Source organism: Pinus tabuliformis, chromosome 9 (genome assembly GCF_031772625.1).
Source record: "Pinus tabuliformis cultivar Carrire ecotype Pingquan chromosome 9, CPIR1, whole genome shotgun sequence".
NCBI lineage: Eukaryota > Viridiplantae > Streptophyta > Pinopsida > Pinales > Pinaceae > Pinus > Pinus tabuliformis.
The window spans coordinates 1828806605-1828822679 of record NC_142307.1 but is presented as its reverse complement, the minus strand read 5'-3'; positions in this window follow the sequence as shown (position 1 = coordinate 1828822679).

The window sequence follows — 16075 nt, the reverse complement described above, 5'->3', positions numbered from 1 at the left end:
GATACCATATGCATGCACTGGTTTATTTTCATCTTATATATATTGGTCGTGTTGGATTAATTCTTCGGCTTGAGTTGATTAGTGTGTTTCAGGTCTTGAAGTTAGTAGACTTTCGAAAATAAGTTGTAAGCATATGCCTATCTTTTTCTTGGCAATAAAATTTCAGTGTCTCATTTTAGTGTACATTTTCTCTGGAATGCACGAGTGGTGAATCAAAGGATGGACAGAGACGTCCGGAGAATAACGTGTATTTAGAGGGACTGTAATGGTCGATGGTTATTGATATCTTATCTTAAAATGTTAAAATAAATTGGGATATGGAAGATTTCTCTTAAAATAATTTGGCATAGGGAAGACTGATATAATTTGGCATACGGAAGATTGATCTTAAGATAAATGGCATAGGGAAGACTGAAATAATTTCGGATACGGAAGATTGATCTTAAAATAAATCGGCATATGGAAGACTGAAATAATTTGTTATTTGGAAAAGTAAAATGGCTTTAGAGTAGTTTGGATGTTTTTAGCTTGTGTTTCCAAAATTTTGTATGGATATTTTTACAATCTTTATTTTTAGTTATATACTATGCAAAAATAAAACAGGTTATGCATTTTTTAATGAGTTTGAATTTATTTATACATAGTAACACTTTTTAAACAATAATACAATTTCAACCATCAAATTCATCATATTGCCAAAAAAAAAACAAATGATTCACACTCAAAGCCAGGTGCAACTTTGCTATTGATATTTTATCTTAAAATGTTAAGATAAATTAGCATATCTAAGATTGATACTAAAATAAGTTTACAGTATTTTAATTGTTATATGGTTTTTTTTGGGATATATGGTTTCAGATTGGATTTTTTTGTCTTTTTAAAGTCAATTTTTTCCAAATTTTTTAGGGATTTTAAAAATATGTAATCTGCAAAAATGTTTATATGTTTTTTATGGGTTGAATTCATTTATACATCTAAAAACACATTGTAAACAATTAGATTCATGATGTTGTACGAAAACTTATATCATCAATTTAAAAAAAAAACAAAAAAAAAAAAAACTGAAACTCAAAACTAAGTGCAACTTTGCTATTGATATTTTATCTCAAAATGTTAAAATAAATTGAAAATGAAAAACTGAAATAATTTACAGTATTCCAATTGTGAGATGGTTTTCTTCCTTTATATGTTTTCCCAATAGTTTAATTGTTTGAGGTTAATTTAATGGTGGAATGTTTTTGAGCTTTTTGGTTATGTTTTTAAGTTGCTAAATACATATTTTTAACTAGATATGCAAAAATAAAATAAGTTAATAAATTAAATCTATTTATACATTTAAAAATCATTTTAAATAATTAAATTCACCATTTTATTAAAAAATTATCCCATCAAAATTCCCCCAAAAGAAAAATAATTAAACAAATAACTCACACACAACGCTAGTTGCAATTACCCGGTCTGCTTCGTTCGGTTTAAAGTTCTCTCAGTTAAATATATTTTCATCATGCCAGTCGCTCAGACAAAACGAACTTCATTCATCCTGTGGAATGCTCCCTTATTTATTTAATAATTAAGAGCGTTGTGACTTACAACACTATATATATATATATATATATATATATATATATATATATATATATTTGCTTCTGCTAGCTGATTGAATTGTGTTATTAAAGTCAAATGGAGTATCTTTCATCACGCGAATCTCTCTCACACAAAACGGAGTGAAATAACTCGTCCCGTTTAGTTCGCAGGAAAGCTGCCACTGCTAATAATTAATAGATTTATCTACAATACACTTTTCCCGTAGCTCATTAAACCGTGTTATTGAACTTTGATGGACGGCATCTATTTATTTTTTAATCAAAAGAAATGGTAAGCCTCTATGAAGGGATTTGGGACCCAGAAAGTGAAACTACCAGAGCCCAATACAACAACCCATAAATCTGAACATAAATTTATATATAGACAAGGATTAACAATAATCTGAACAGAATTTTGTATATTATATATACAAGGATTAATAAGCACCTTCTTATGCAAAAGGCCAATCTAAGCTAAAATCGAATGGATGGATATTACACAACATGTTTACAAACAATCACGCTTTATTTATTTCAGACATAGTCATTGTTTACCCCAATCAAAGGCAGGTGCCTTCGACCATATATGGGGTAATATATTAAACTTTCAAGGAATGATTAAAACTGTTAGAACGCACTTTTGTTTTTACTTTTATCCCGCACAAATCTATGTTAACTTGTTATCGTTCTGCATTTAGCTTTTTTATATATTCAAAAAATTTTATTTTACTCTTTTACAGATGTTTCAAATTTCAATTCTCGACATAAGTTTTTTTAATATATTCAAAATTAAAATAAAAGTTAAATATATTAAAAATATTTAATATTTTCAAATTAAAATAAAATTGAAAAGCTTGACAGTCATCTTAAAATCTAGGATGATTATAGGTGATAGTAATATTAAAAGCTATTTTGGAAATTTTATCAGTTATATATATCTATATATATATGTATATTAATATATTCAAAATTAAAATAAAATTAAAATATATTAAAAATCTTTAATATTTATAAATTAAAATCAAATTGAAAAACTTGACGGTCATCTTAAAATCTAGGATGATTATAGGTGATATTAATATTAAAAGCTATTTTGGAAATTATGAGTTATATAAGAATGAATACAAGTATACCACTTTAATATAAGTATATTTAATTTATTTACTATTTTATATTTAAGATAACATATTTCAAACTATATTAAATTTATTTATCATTTTATATTGATGATATTATTTAATATTTTAAAATTAAAATTAAATTGAAAAGCTTGACAGTCATCTTAAAATCTAGATTGATTATAGGTAACATTAATATTAAAAGCTATTTTGGAAAATATGAGTTATATATAAGAAGGAATACATGATCTTTAATATAAGTATATTATGTTTCTTTATTATTTTATATTCAAGATAACATATTTGAAATTATATTAAATTTATTTATCATTTTATATTTATGATATTATTTAATATATTTAAAATTAATGTTGAAGAGCTATTTTTAAAATTTAAGATTAAATAAAATATTAGTAATGATGGTTTCAAGGTTGTGAGTTAATTGAGGATTATATATTATATTATTATTAAGATTATTTTTATTACCATCACCAAGTTTGACAAATTGCGGTCAAAAGCTTTCTCCTAGTAATTTGAGGCATTAATGACTTTTCTAGGGAGTAATTTTTTCTCCTTAATTGTTGACCTCACAGAGAGACAATTTTTATGAGGAAAAAATTACCTCAATCATAATTTATATGAAAAATTCATGCCACTTAAGTTGACCTTGTTTTGACTAGCACAATTAGAGAACTAAGAAGATAATTCTTCCATGCTCAGTTTAGAATTTGTTCTAGATTTGTTGGTGGATGTTGACAGAATATCTCAACCTCCCTATTCATTTTTGGAATTGGTTGGATCTCACAAGCCCCATAAATATGTAAGGTATCTGTGTGATTTGTAGTGTGTACTACAATTGTTCTTTTGTGTGCATATCTCAGTTTTTCTACTTGGTATGAGAGCTCATATGGGTCTGGCCTCCCTTAGGGGAGTGATGAGGGACATAGAGAGTATGTGTGATTGTGTGATTATGTAGTTTTGTTTGTAAAATATATTTTTTTTGCCCATGTGTTTTGTAAAATCCTTTATTTTCGACCTGAGAGTCATCTATTAGCAGTTCCCCAAACAATGGTTAATTGTTGAAACTAGTGTTTTGACTCATGCGTCAACATTCTTTATGGATCTTTAATTGACCAGGACCCTTTAATAAATTTTATTAAGGACATCAACATCGTGATATCCACCATGGATGGTTCAGAAATTACAAAGCAGTTGAAGCTTCTGGATGCCATTAAGGAAGTTGGAACCATTAAGAGGTTTCTTCCCTTGTAATCCAAAGTTGAGCTAGTGCAGCCTGGATTGACATTTTGCAATGAAAAGAGAGTAATTAGAAGGGTTGTAGAGGCTACCAACATCCCTTTCACTTACATCTGCTGCAACTCCATAGCTTAGTGGCATTATTTTAATCACACTCATCATTTTGAGGTTCACATTGGAAATAAGTATATTCAAACTTGGTAGCTCATTAAGGATGAGATTTGAGTCGTCAAACTCACTTTGCACAGAGTTCAATCACACGGTCACCAATCTCATTCTGTTGTCGGCCCATGAGGATGAAACACACCCGCAAGTGTATAGGTCTTCGACTGCAGAAACCTTAGCATTGCAAACATGTGTTTTATTTTACAAGGATGCCCCAGGTGGATGTTGGTTGCCACCCGCCTATTTCACTTGGACCCCCATCATTGTTTCTTTTAAGTTTCCTTAATTGTAGCATAACTTACTACTTTTGACACTTTTTTGGGTTCTGAACTTTTGGAGCGGTTTCGAGGGACTAAAATACGTTTTTAAGGAAAACGAAGAGACCAAAAAATACCCAATCCAATCTGTCAATTATTTTTTCATCTTCTCTTTGGGATTTTCAAAATCAGATATTACAATAGCCAAACTGAGATCGTATGTGAAAGTTACAACCCCGGGAAGTTGATGTACCATTTTACCCAAACGAGGCCCGCAATTTTGGCGCTTCATCTCATGGGGTTAGGATTTTGGATGTTTAGCGTTTTCCATTGTTTCTCAATAATAAATAGGCCTTTGAGCCTCATTGCAACATAGTTCGGATGCATGTATCCACTAGGTCTCTTCTCAGAGATAAGCTACCTTCGCCTGAGCTAGTTTTATTTCCATTCTGTTTGTAAGCATATTTCACTATTTGATGTTAATGAAATGAAGTGTTATTTATGTTGTGCTTCTATATTTATGGTTATAATGGTATTTTTCTTCATTCATGTTTAAGTCCAGATCAAAGGATACCTCCAAGTCTGTAATAGACATTACACTTAATTCTCGAATAAGTGACGTGATTGTTAGATTGGCTCCCGGATACTTTTGGTGTTTCCAATTTCTACTACAGGTTCGTGTTGGGGTTCTCTCATATCACTTGGCCATTAAGTCAAGTCACCAAGGGTAGAGCGAAAGCAAAGTTATTTTGGTTTGAAACCCAAGAGAAGGTGTTTGCCAAGTTGAAGCATCGCCTCTGCTCTACAACAGTGCTCACATTATGAGACCTACAACAACCATTTGAGATTGATGTAGATGCCTTCAACTATGCTATTGGTGCAATTCTTAATCAACATGGGCATCCATTGGCTTACCACGGTGAGACACTTTCAAAGACAGTACGAAAGTATCCCACATATGAAAAAGAAATGTATTCCATTATGTTGGTCTATCATCAATCAAAGAATTACATTATGGGGAAGGAAACAATCATACACATAGACCACCAACCCCTGCATTTTATACATACACAAGGAAAGTTGCAAAATGATCACCATCAGAAATGGTGTTGGGTTGTGCTATATTGTTTGCACGACTAGACCACGTAGTTAACTGGGGGTTAGAAAGGGGGCAGAACTATTAGTAAATTATATATTACGGAGCAATGGAACACACAAAATATTGCCGAAATATAAACACAGAAAACGCACAAAACAAGAGAGACACAGATATACATGGTTCACCCAGTTTGGGCTACGTCCACCCCGAACAGCCAGTCCTTCCTTTCTATTATCCAAAAAAATGAAGAGACACAACCTACAGAAAATCCGTTGTAATATCCTCTGTTTTCTCTCACAGTATCACCTCACTGTTTCTCGCTCACAGAATACACATCTATATCAGCCTCCAATACAATGCCCTCATACAAAGAGAGGGGTTGCCTTCTATGGAAAAAAACCCTAAACTACACATAAGTTCTACCGTCAAATCATCTGCCTAATGAACGGCACAGATTGACTAGAAATTACTATACTTTTACAAGGAAATTTTACATTTGTTTTTAGCTTCGGGGGTGCTACCCCCGAGCCTCCACCGGGGGACCGCTGGCCCCCGGACCCCCCAGCCGGGGGGGATCGCCCCCCCCAGAACCTCGCAGGGGGGACAAGTCCCCCCCACACCCCCCCCATGTGGAGGGGTGTACAAACTTCCTGGGGTATACATCTGGCTGAAACAAAGACCTCTGAACTATCATGCTCCACACACAACAGGAAGCCCCCTTCGTTGCTCCAATTTTGTAGCGGGGGGGTCACAGGGGATTTATGGGGTGCAGGTAACCCCACTCTTTGGGGTCCGGGGCAGCGCCCCGATAACTTTTTCTTTTAGACCCTATATTAGGTTGGGCTGACCTACCTATGGTTTTGTGCATGATTTTTTGCACATGGTTTTGGAGCGATGGTTTTCGGTCCATGGTTTTGGATGTGATGGTTTTTGGTCCACGGTATTGGATGCTTCGTCATGTATAAATATGTATAGTAACATTGAAAAGAACATAATGAAAGATCAACCTGGTAGTCCTGGTTTTGGGATCCAGGGGAAAATGTCTGTGTATATGTGTTTTATGTGCTATGCTCTCCTATTGTTTATTTTCTGTGTTTTAGAATTCGTATGTAGGTAATTTCTGTACAGGGTTAAAACCTACATTTGGAATGAGATCTATTTTGGCTTCAAGGGGATGCTTTTGTTGCTAAGGGGTTTCGCTCGAGCCTATGGTAGACCCTGCTCAGTGGGAGATTTGTGGGATCGATTCTAGTGGTGAAAGACGATGGCAAGCAGTGGAAAGATAGAGATCGAGAAATTTAATGGTCACAGTTTTGAGTTATGGAAACTCAAGATGGAGGATCAATTGGTGGGTAAAGATCAGTGGGTCGTGGTAGATCCAGGTACTAAACCAACAGGAGTGTCTAATGCAGAATGGAAGAGGTTGGATCGAAATACTAAGAGCACAATACGATTATGTGTCTCAGATTCAGTATTGTTGAATGTATCAGTGGAAGCTATGGTGAAGGCTTTGTGGGACAAGTTAGGGACTTTGTGGCAATCTAAGTCTCTGGTGAATAAACGGTTCCTACGGAAAAAGTTTTATAACCGGAGGATGAAAGATGGAGACTTGGTGACAGAATATCTGAATGCATTTAATACTATGGTAAGCCTGTTATTATCTGTTCATATTAAAATTTCAAATGGTTGTGTTCTCTACTAGATTTGTGGGATAGTCTGGTTATTACAATATGTAGCAATGCAACTGCCTTGCAGTTTGATGAAATAGTCTCATCCTTGCTGACGGAGGAGATGAGACGAAAATATATGGAGAGCCAGAATGGTGATGCCTTGTCTGTACGAGGACGGTCCCAAAATAGAAACAAAAATAAGTCATCGAGTGGGAGATCTAAATCTCTAGGAAAAAGTGTAAAGGTGGTGTGTTGTAAACGCGGGAAGGAAGGGCACTACAAAAGGGATTGTAAATCTAAATCTCTTGGCAAAGGAAAGGGATCTAATGATTCTCCTTCTGTAGAGGCGAAAACCACCTCAGATGAAGGTGGGGATATGTACTGGGCTTCTTCAAGCAAACATGTAGATCATGAGGCATGGTTGATTGACTCAAGTGCATCCTTTCACTTCACTCCCCATAGAGAGTGGCTCTGCCAGTATAAGAAATATGATCGTGGTGATGTCTTCTTGGGGGATGACAGGAAGGCTAGAATCATTGGTCACGGGAATGTAATGTCGAAGTTTCAAGCTGGAAGGGTTAGAACACTTCCTGGTGTTCTGCATATTCCTGCACTCGCTAGAAATCTGATTTCCGTAAGCAAGTTGGATGATGCAGGTCTAAAAACAATGTCTGAGAAGGATACGTGCAAAATGGTTCGGGGAGCAATGGTATTGATGCGGAGAGTCCAGATTGGAACTCTGTACAAGTTGCAAGGTAGCTCTGTTATTGATGGGTTCAATAGTTCTATGGTTCCTAAAAGTGGAGCAAAAAATCTAGTGGTCTCTGGAGAGAAGACCATGCTATGACATCAAAGGCTTGGACATATTGGGGAGAAGGAACTTCGAATACTTCATGGTAAACGTACGGTAGAAGGTATGAGTAATATCTCTCTGGATATTGATTTCTATGAAAATTGCCTATATGGGAATCAGAATCAAGTGAGTATCCCCACTGGTTGTAAGAGGGCAAAACATATATTAGAGCTTGTGCAGAGTGATGTGCTTGGACCTGTGAAGGTTCCATCACTGGGTAAGTCTGTGTAATATGTATCATTTATAGATGACTTCTCAAGGAATACGTGGTATATTTCCTTAAGAAGAAATCTTAAGTCTTTGACAGGTCTAAAGAATTTAAGGCTCTGGTGGAAAACCAGATAGAGAAGAAGATAAAGGTGTCGAGGACAGATAATGGTGGAGAGTTTTGTAGTAAGGAATTTGAAGAATTATGTAAGAAGTGTGGTATAGCATGGTAGAAGACTACTCCATATACACCTCAGCAAAATGGCGTTGCAGAAAGAATGAAAAAGACATTGATGGAAAGGGTAAGAAGCATGCTCAGTGATGTTGGGTTAGGACAAGAATTCTGGGTAGAGGTGGTGGAGACTACATGTTACCTGGTCAACAGATCACCTTCATCAATATTGGAAGATAAGACTCCACAAGAGGTATGGAATGGTAAGAAACCTTCTCTTTCACATCTAAGGGTATTTGGATTTGATTTATACGTACATGTTCCAAAGGAGAAAAGAACCAAGCTGGATAGTAAATATGAAAAGTGCATCTTTATTGGGTATAAGGATGGCTTAAATGGTTATAAGCTTTGGAACCAAGTAACAAGCAAGGTTGTGTACAACTGAGATGTGGTGTTTAGAGAGGTGAAAGATGTTATTAAACATGAAGTCCAGCGAAACAAACCTAAGAAGGTAGAGCTTAAGCTAAGGAGGAAGAGTCGAACTCTACAGTAGAGGAGGAATCAGAAGATGAAGAGCCACAAACTACGGGCATGAGAAGATCAGTTCGAGAAAGAAGGCTGCCAGAAAGGTATAGTCCATCTGCTTTCTGTTTGAATTTTGCTTTATCTATTACTGATGATGATCCCAAAACTGTGAAGGAAGCAATATATTGAGAGGATGGAAAACTTTGGAAAGAGGCCATGGTTGATGAATTGACATCTTTGCACAAAAATGAGACTTGGGATCTTGTGGAGTTGCCGACTGGAAGGAAACCCATTGGCAAAAAATGGGTGCCCAAGAAGAAGACAAATGCAGAAGGAAAGGTGGAGAAATACAAACCTCGATTGGTAGCAAAATGTTATTCCCAGGTGTCGGGAATTGATTTGGGTGATATTTTTTCTCCTGTTGCCAAGGTAATTTCTATTATATTACTTTTATCTGTTTCTACTGCTTTTGATTTTGAGTTAAAATAGATGGACGTGAAGACAACATTTCTTCATGGGGATATGGAAGAGGAGATCTACATGAGCCAACCAGAAGGTTTTGTGCTGAAGGGTAAAAAGGAACTGGTATGCAAGTTAAAGAAGTCTCTGTATGGGTTAAAACAATCACCAAGGATGTGGTATCAGAAATTTGATACATTTATACGAGGACTTGGCTTCACCAGAAGCAAAGCAGATCACTGTGTGTATTTTAAATTAATTTGTGACCGTGTTATTTATTTGGTCTTGTATGTGGATGATATGTTGATGGGTGGAAATGACAAAGAAATTATCCAGGATTTGAAGACCCATTTGTCCTCCAAATTGGCCATGAAAGATCTTGGTGTTGCAAACCATATTTTGGGCATGGAAATTAAATGAGATTGGACAAAGAGGAAGCTTTGGTTAAACGAGAGGAAGTATGTCGAGACAATATTGCAGATGTTTAATATGTAGGATAGTAAATTTGTGAAGGTTCATATTCTTGTAGGTGTAATGTTATTTGCTGAACATTGTCCCAAGACACAAGAAGAGGAAGAGGACATGTCATGTGTTCCATATGAAAGTGCATTTGGTAGCCTGATGTATGCGATGTCCTATACTAGACCAGACATTGCACATGCAGTGGGAGTATTGAGGAGGTTTATGTCAAAACCAGGGAAGGAGCACTAGATAATAGTGAAGTGGGTTTTTAGGTATTTGCGTGGCACTAGTGATTATGGTTTGTGCTACCAAGGAAGACTAGGATTGGATAGAGTGTTGGATATTCATGGATTTGTTGATGTAAACTGGGCGGGAGATCTAGATCAAAGAATATCTACAAGTCGGTATGTGTTTAACCTATTTGGAGGTGAAGTCAGTTGGATGAGTAAGAAACAATCTATAGTGTCATTATCAACTACAGAGGCATAATACATGGCAACCACTCATGCAAGAAAGGAATAAGTTTTGTTGCATTGATTGTGTTCAAGTATCGGGTTAGTACAAGGAGCTATAAGGATAGGCTGTGACAGCCAAATTGAAATTTTCTTGGCAAAGAACCCTGCATATCATTCAAAGACAAAGCACATTGATGTTCAGTATCACTTTGTGAGGGATATGATAGAAGACAAAAATGTGTTGTTGGTAATGGTAGACACTTTGAAAAATATTGCAGATGCATTGGCAAAATATGTGAGCTCTGATAAGTTCTCTTGGTGTAGAGAAACAATGGGCATTGTAGGGTTGGATAAATGACTAAGATCTCTTGTGGCCCCCTATGGAAATAAAACTACAAGTGGGAGAATGTTGGGTTGTGTTATATTGTTTCCACAACTAGCCCATGTAGTTAACTGGGGGTCCCCCCTTCGTTGCACCAATTGTGTAGTGGTGGGGTGGGTCAAAGGGGGTTTGAGGAGTGTAGGTAACCCCCCTCTATGGGGTCTAGGGAAACGCACCAGAAAATTTTGTTTTTGGACCCTATATTAGTTTGGGATGACATACCTATCGTTTTGTGCATGATTTTTCACACATGGTTTTGGACACGATGGTCTTCGATCCATGGTTTTGGACGCAATGGATTTCGATGCATGGTATTGGATGCTTCGACATGTATAAATATGCATTGTAACATTGACAACAACATAATGAAAAGCCAAGCTGGTAGTCCCGGTTTTGGGATCCAGGGGAAAATCTTTGTGTGTATGTGTTTTATGTGTTATGCTCTTGCATTGCTTATTTTCTGTGTTTTAGAATTTGTATGCAGGTAATTTTCGTATGGGGTTAAAACCTACAAATGGTCCACATACATACATCATGTCCATTTGAACATTAAGTACAAGAAGAGAATGACCTATAATGTTGCAGATGTTGGAAATAATACTGAGAGGGGGCGGTGAATCAGTATTATCAGATCAGTAAAACCTTTTCAAATTTCATGCTCAGAAACATATACGCTACTTCAGTTAAGTGAACCAGCGTGTACACGCTACTGTGTCTAAAGCAACTAGCGTATATCCAAAAATATTATGATTCAGTTAGCTTATCTTCAGTAAATGCATCAGAACATTATTAACCACATTGACAGTAAACAGGTGCAGTATAACAGAACAGATCATCACATAAAAGCCACACACATGAACACCATGATATAAGGTGGAAACCCAATGTGGGTGAAAACCACCTGCTGCAAGTCGTCTCTTTCTTTATTTAATAAGAAACTTCAGTTTACAATCTTTTGTACTGGTGCAGCCTTATACCAGTACGCAGGCTACAACCTGCAGAGGGCTACAACCCTCTCTCGTTTTCCAACTACTTCTGGAAGGGAGCTACAACCCCCTCAGCTCTTGTACTAGCCGATCCATTTAGCAGTACGTAGGTGCTGACCCTACAGAAGGCTACAACCTTCTTTCCTACAGGGACCACATTTCACCAATTTTCAGGCTGGATCCATGAGTATAAAACAAACATTGCTGCAATACAATCATCAACTCATACTTGCATCATAATTCTCTAGATCACCCAATACTGAATCACTGAAACCCTGTCATCAAGAACAAATAACACAAACCAGAGCCCAAAACTCTGTAACAACCACTAGAATCAACAGCAACCTGAAATATCAAATCTTATTATGCATACGCTACTTCGATATACCAAAATCGCGTGTATACACACTTTCTCCAAAGGCAACCCACGTGCAGATCTAAAAATAATTACTTATACCTTTGCTGTCAGATCCGACCCTTGCCAACCGTGCCGAATAGATAACCAGCAATACCAGATCTTCTCACTTCATCAGACACACATTGCTTGCCTAACTTTGCCTAATGATCTTCTCCTTATATAGCCTTAGGCACTTCACAATACCACGGACCAAAACCATAGTAACACAATACCATCAACTTCAAAACTAGGGATCGACACGCCCGTCGAGACACCATGATCCAAAAATATAGGCACAACTTCCAAGGACTAACCGCCACGGACCAAAGGTACTTCTCACATGTACGCGCTTTTACTGAATCCAACCTGCGTGTACATGCTGATTTTCCTTACTGAACCTGCGTATATCGCTTTCTTGTTCTGCTGTACTAAGATCTATCCTCTTATTAAGTTTCCATTACATGTACCTGCCTCTGAGTGAGTTTCCATCAAGGACAACACTTGTATCATAATGCCAAGAATCTCCCCCTTTGGACTTGATGGCAACCACCACACCAAGTCACTCTCCCCCTTTCACATCAAGGGCAAAGGGTGGACCAAGATATTCTCTTCTTTGGTATATCTTCTGCTGTCCATACTCCCCCTGAGTACCTACTGAAATCTCCAAATGTGCGCCCCTTGACTGTAGGCAAGATCTGCAAAAGATGTTCTTCAAGAAGAGAAAAGACTTATACATCATAGAAGACCTTCCTATTACCAAAAGACTCAATACATACATTCATCACCCAACCTAGTGGGGATATACCAACATTGAATCATCCACCTAACCATGTCGAGATACATTAAGAGTTTACTCATGATAAGACATGAACATTACATCATTCATCCCAGGCATAGTGGGGAAGCCAACATAGGCCGTTACATGACCTTGACATCATAAAAGAGATATCACAAAAGAGATACATAGTGATGAGATATCTAGACCAAGACTTATGAAAGCCACCAGCAGCATCATGATCTGTACCATAAGCATCAGCCTGCAATACCATTCCTTTGATCAAACAGCAAGATGTATCATTTAGCTTCATAGACTTTATCAACAACTTCTAACCATAATGCCAACAATGAATTATTTGAAGTATATTCTACCCGTGAGCCTGAGCCAATCATGACTGAACCATTTCGTGAGTCTGTTCTGCTGCCCTTTATGCTCCCCCTGAGCCTAAGCCATCCTGGGTCTGTTCTGTTGCCCTTTCTATATATACGCGACTTTGCAGCCTGTAACTCGCGTATATACGCGACTTGTCTTCATTATATCAGCGTATACAAGATGGAATACTGAAATTCATCACTTTCAGATTCCCCTGTGTCTGTTATGTCAGTTGTCTGAGTTATGCCACACCTTTCTGTCTCTGTCTTCTTCAATTCCTGGAACTGTGATGATGTATGGTCCTCTTGTTTTGAATTTTGAAATCTGCTCCTGCATTCCCTTGCTTTATGCCCATAGTTGTTGCATGTATAACATCTTACATATTTCATGCTCCTTCTATCGCAATCAATTGCTTTGTGTCCATATGCATTGCAGGCAAAGCAATATCCTCTGAAATACCTGGGATGAGATGATCTTTCGTAATGGTCTTGAACCATTCTACTTCTACATCTGGCTGCAACATGTCCAAGATTATTACATACATAACAGTCAACATTATTAAGTGGAGGAAATAATCGTCTATCACATCCATAGTTAGGAGTAAAGGATATTCCTTGAGGAATTTCTTTCCTTGGTTGTTCCTTGTTGAGCATTTCAGATTTCTCATTAGAGTTTCTTGCCTCATCTTGTGAACTAGATTCACCTTCAACATATTCATGAAAATCAAGACCAGTTTTGATAGCAGGAGACCTTTGACTATTAAGAATATCGTCCAAGACTTTAGTACTATCTTGAAATCGTAAAAGCTTATCCTTTTCTTCTAATTTACCTTTCAAGATATTTACCTCAACTTGATGTTGTTCTTCCTTTTTCAGATATTGATTCCTTAGGTCTTCTTCAGCTTTTCTTCCTTCTTCCACTTGTCGCTTTAGTTTGATCACTTCATGTTCTTGATCTTCAAGAGCTTCTCTGTTCTGTTCTCTTGATTTTTTAAGATCTTCTTTTAGAGAGAGGATCTTTGATTCAAGTCTTTGAATAGTTATGTTCTGATCCTTTACTATATCCTGCAATTGCTCCCTTACCCTGGTTTCTGTCTCCAATTGTTCATTTAATTTGATAACTTCTTCAGTTTCTGCATTCTTCTGCTCATGTTCCATGAGACTTCTAATATCTTCACTATTATTGGATGAAGCATTCTTCTTTTCATGTGCCATGAGACTTCTAATATATTCACTATCATTGAATGAACTTTTAATATGGGTATAATAGCTTCTACCATCTTCTTCAGATATCTTTCCTTTGTTATGAGGGCATCTAGCAGCATAGTGACCAACTCTACCACATAGAAAACATTTGAAAGGTAGCTTACCCTTGAACCGTCCAGTTCCCCGTTCAAGATTCTTGACAAAATTTACCTCATCTTCTTCCTCTGACGCTTCGAATGCGGCTTCTGATGGTACCTCTTGTCGCATTTCAAAAGCAGTTAAGATCCCGTGAAGCTGTGACATGGTGATTTTCTGCACATTATCCTTTTCTTCTATGGCAGATACTTTAGAATCAAATTTAGCATACGGAGATCTCAAAACCTTTTCAACGAAGACAACTTCCTCAAATTCTTCACCCAGATCCCTCATACAATTCACAATCTCATCCATATGCAGGAAATAATTAGCTATGCTTTCATTACTATGCATCTTAAGAGTTTCATACCGGATTCTGAGAGTTTGAAGCTTTGCTCTTTTTACCTGATCATCTCCTTCGTAGCTTGTAACGATTTTGTCCCAAATTTCCTTAGCTGATTTGAAATGCATGATCTTCATAAATTCTGATTGTGTCAAACTACTCAATAGAACAGTAACAACTTTGGCATTAAGCTCATATTGCTTTTTCTCTGCTGGATCTGTAGGAGTTGCTGATGGGAATTTTTATCCTCCTTCTACGATTCCCAAAAATTCTACTCCAAGTGATTGTAGATATGCAGTGGTTCTTATCTTCTAGTGGGTAAAATTGTTCCCGTCAAAGACTGGTGGCCTAATGTGTGCCTCTCTTTCTCGATTAGCCATTCTGATGCATCTTTTCCTTCAAGCGATCAAGCTTCCTCTAAAGAACCTGCTCTGATACCAATTGTTGGAAATAATACTGAGAGGGGGGGGGGGTGAATCAGTATTATCAGATCAGTAAAAACTTTTCAAATTTCATGCTCAGAAACATATACGCTACTTCAGTTAAGCGAACCAGTGTGTACACGCTACTGTGTCTAAAGCAACTAGCGTATATCCAGAAATATTATGATTCAGTTAGCTTATCTTCAGTAAATGCATCAGAAGATTATTAACCACATTGACAGTAAACAGGTGCAGTATAACAGAACATATCATCACATAAAAGCCACACACATGAACATCGTGATATAAGGTGGAAACCCAATGTGGGTGAAAACCACTTGCTGCAAGTCGTCTCTTTCTTTCTTTAATAAGAAACTTCAGTTTACAATCTTTTGTACTGGTGCAGCCTTATACCAGTACGCAGGCTACAACCTGCAGAGGGCTACAACCCTCTCTCGTTTTCCAACTACTTCTGGAAGGGAGCTACAACCCCCTCAGCTCTTGTACTAGCTGATCCATTTACCAGTACGTAGGTGTTGATGCTACAGAAGGCTACAACCTTCTTTCCTACAGGGACCACGTTTCATCAATTTTCAGACTGTATCCATGAGTATAAAACAAACATTGCTGCAATACAATCATCAACTCATACTTGCATCATAATTCTCTAGATCACCCAACACTGAATCACTGAAACCCTGTCATCAAGAACACAGAACACAAACCAGAGCCCATAACTCTGTAACAACCACCAGAATCAACAACAACCTGAA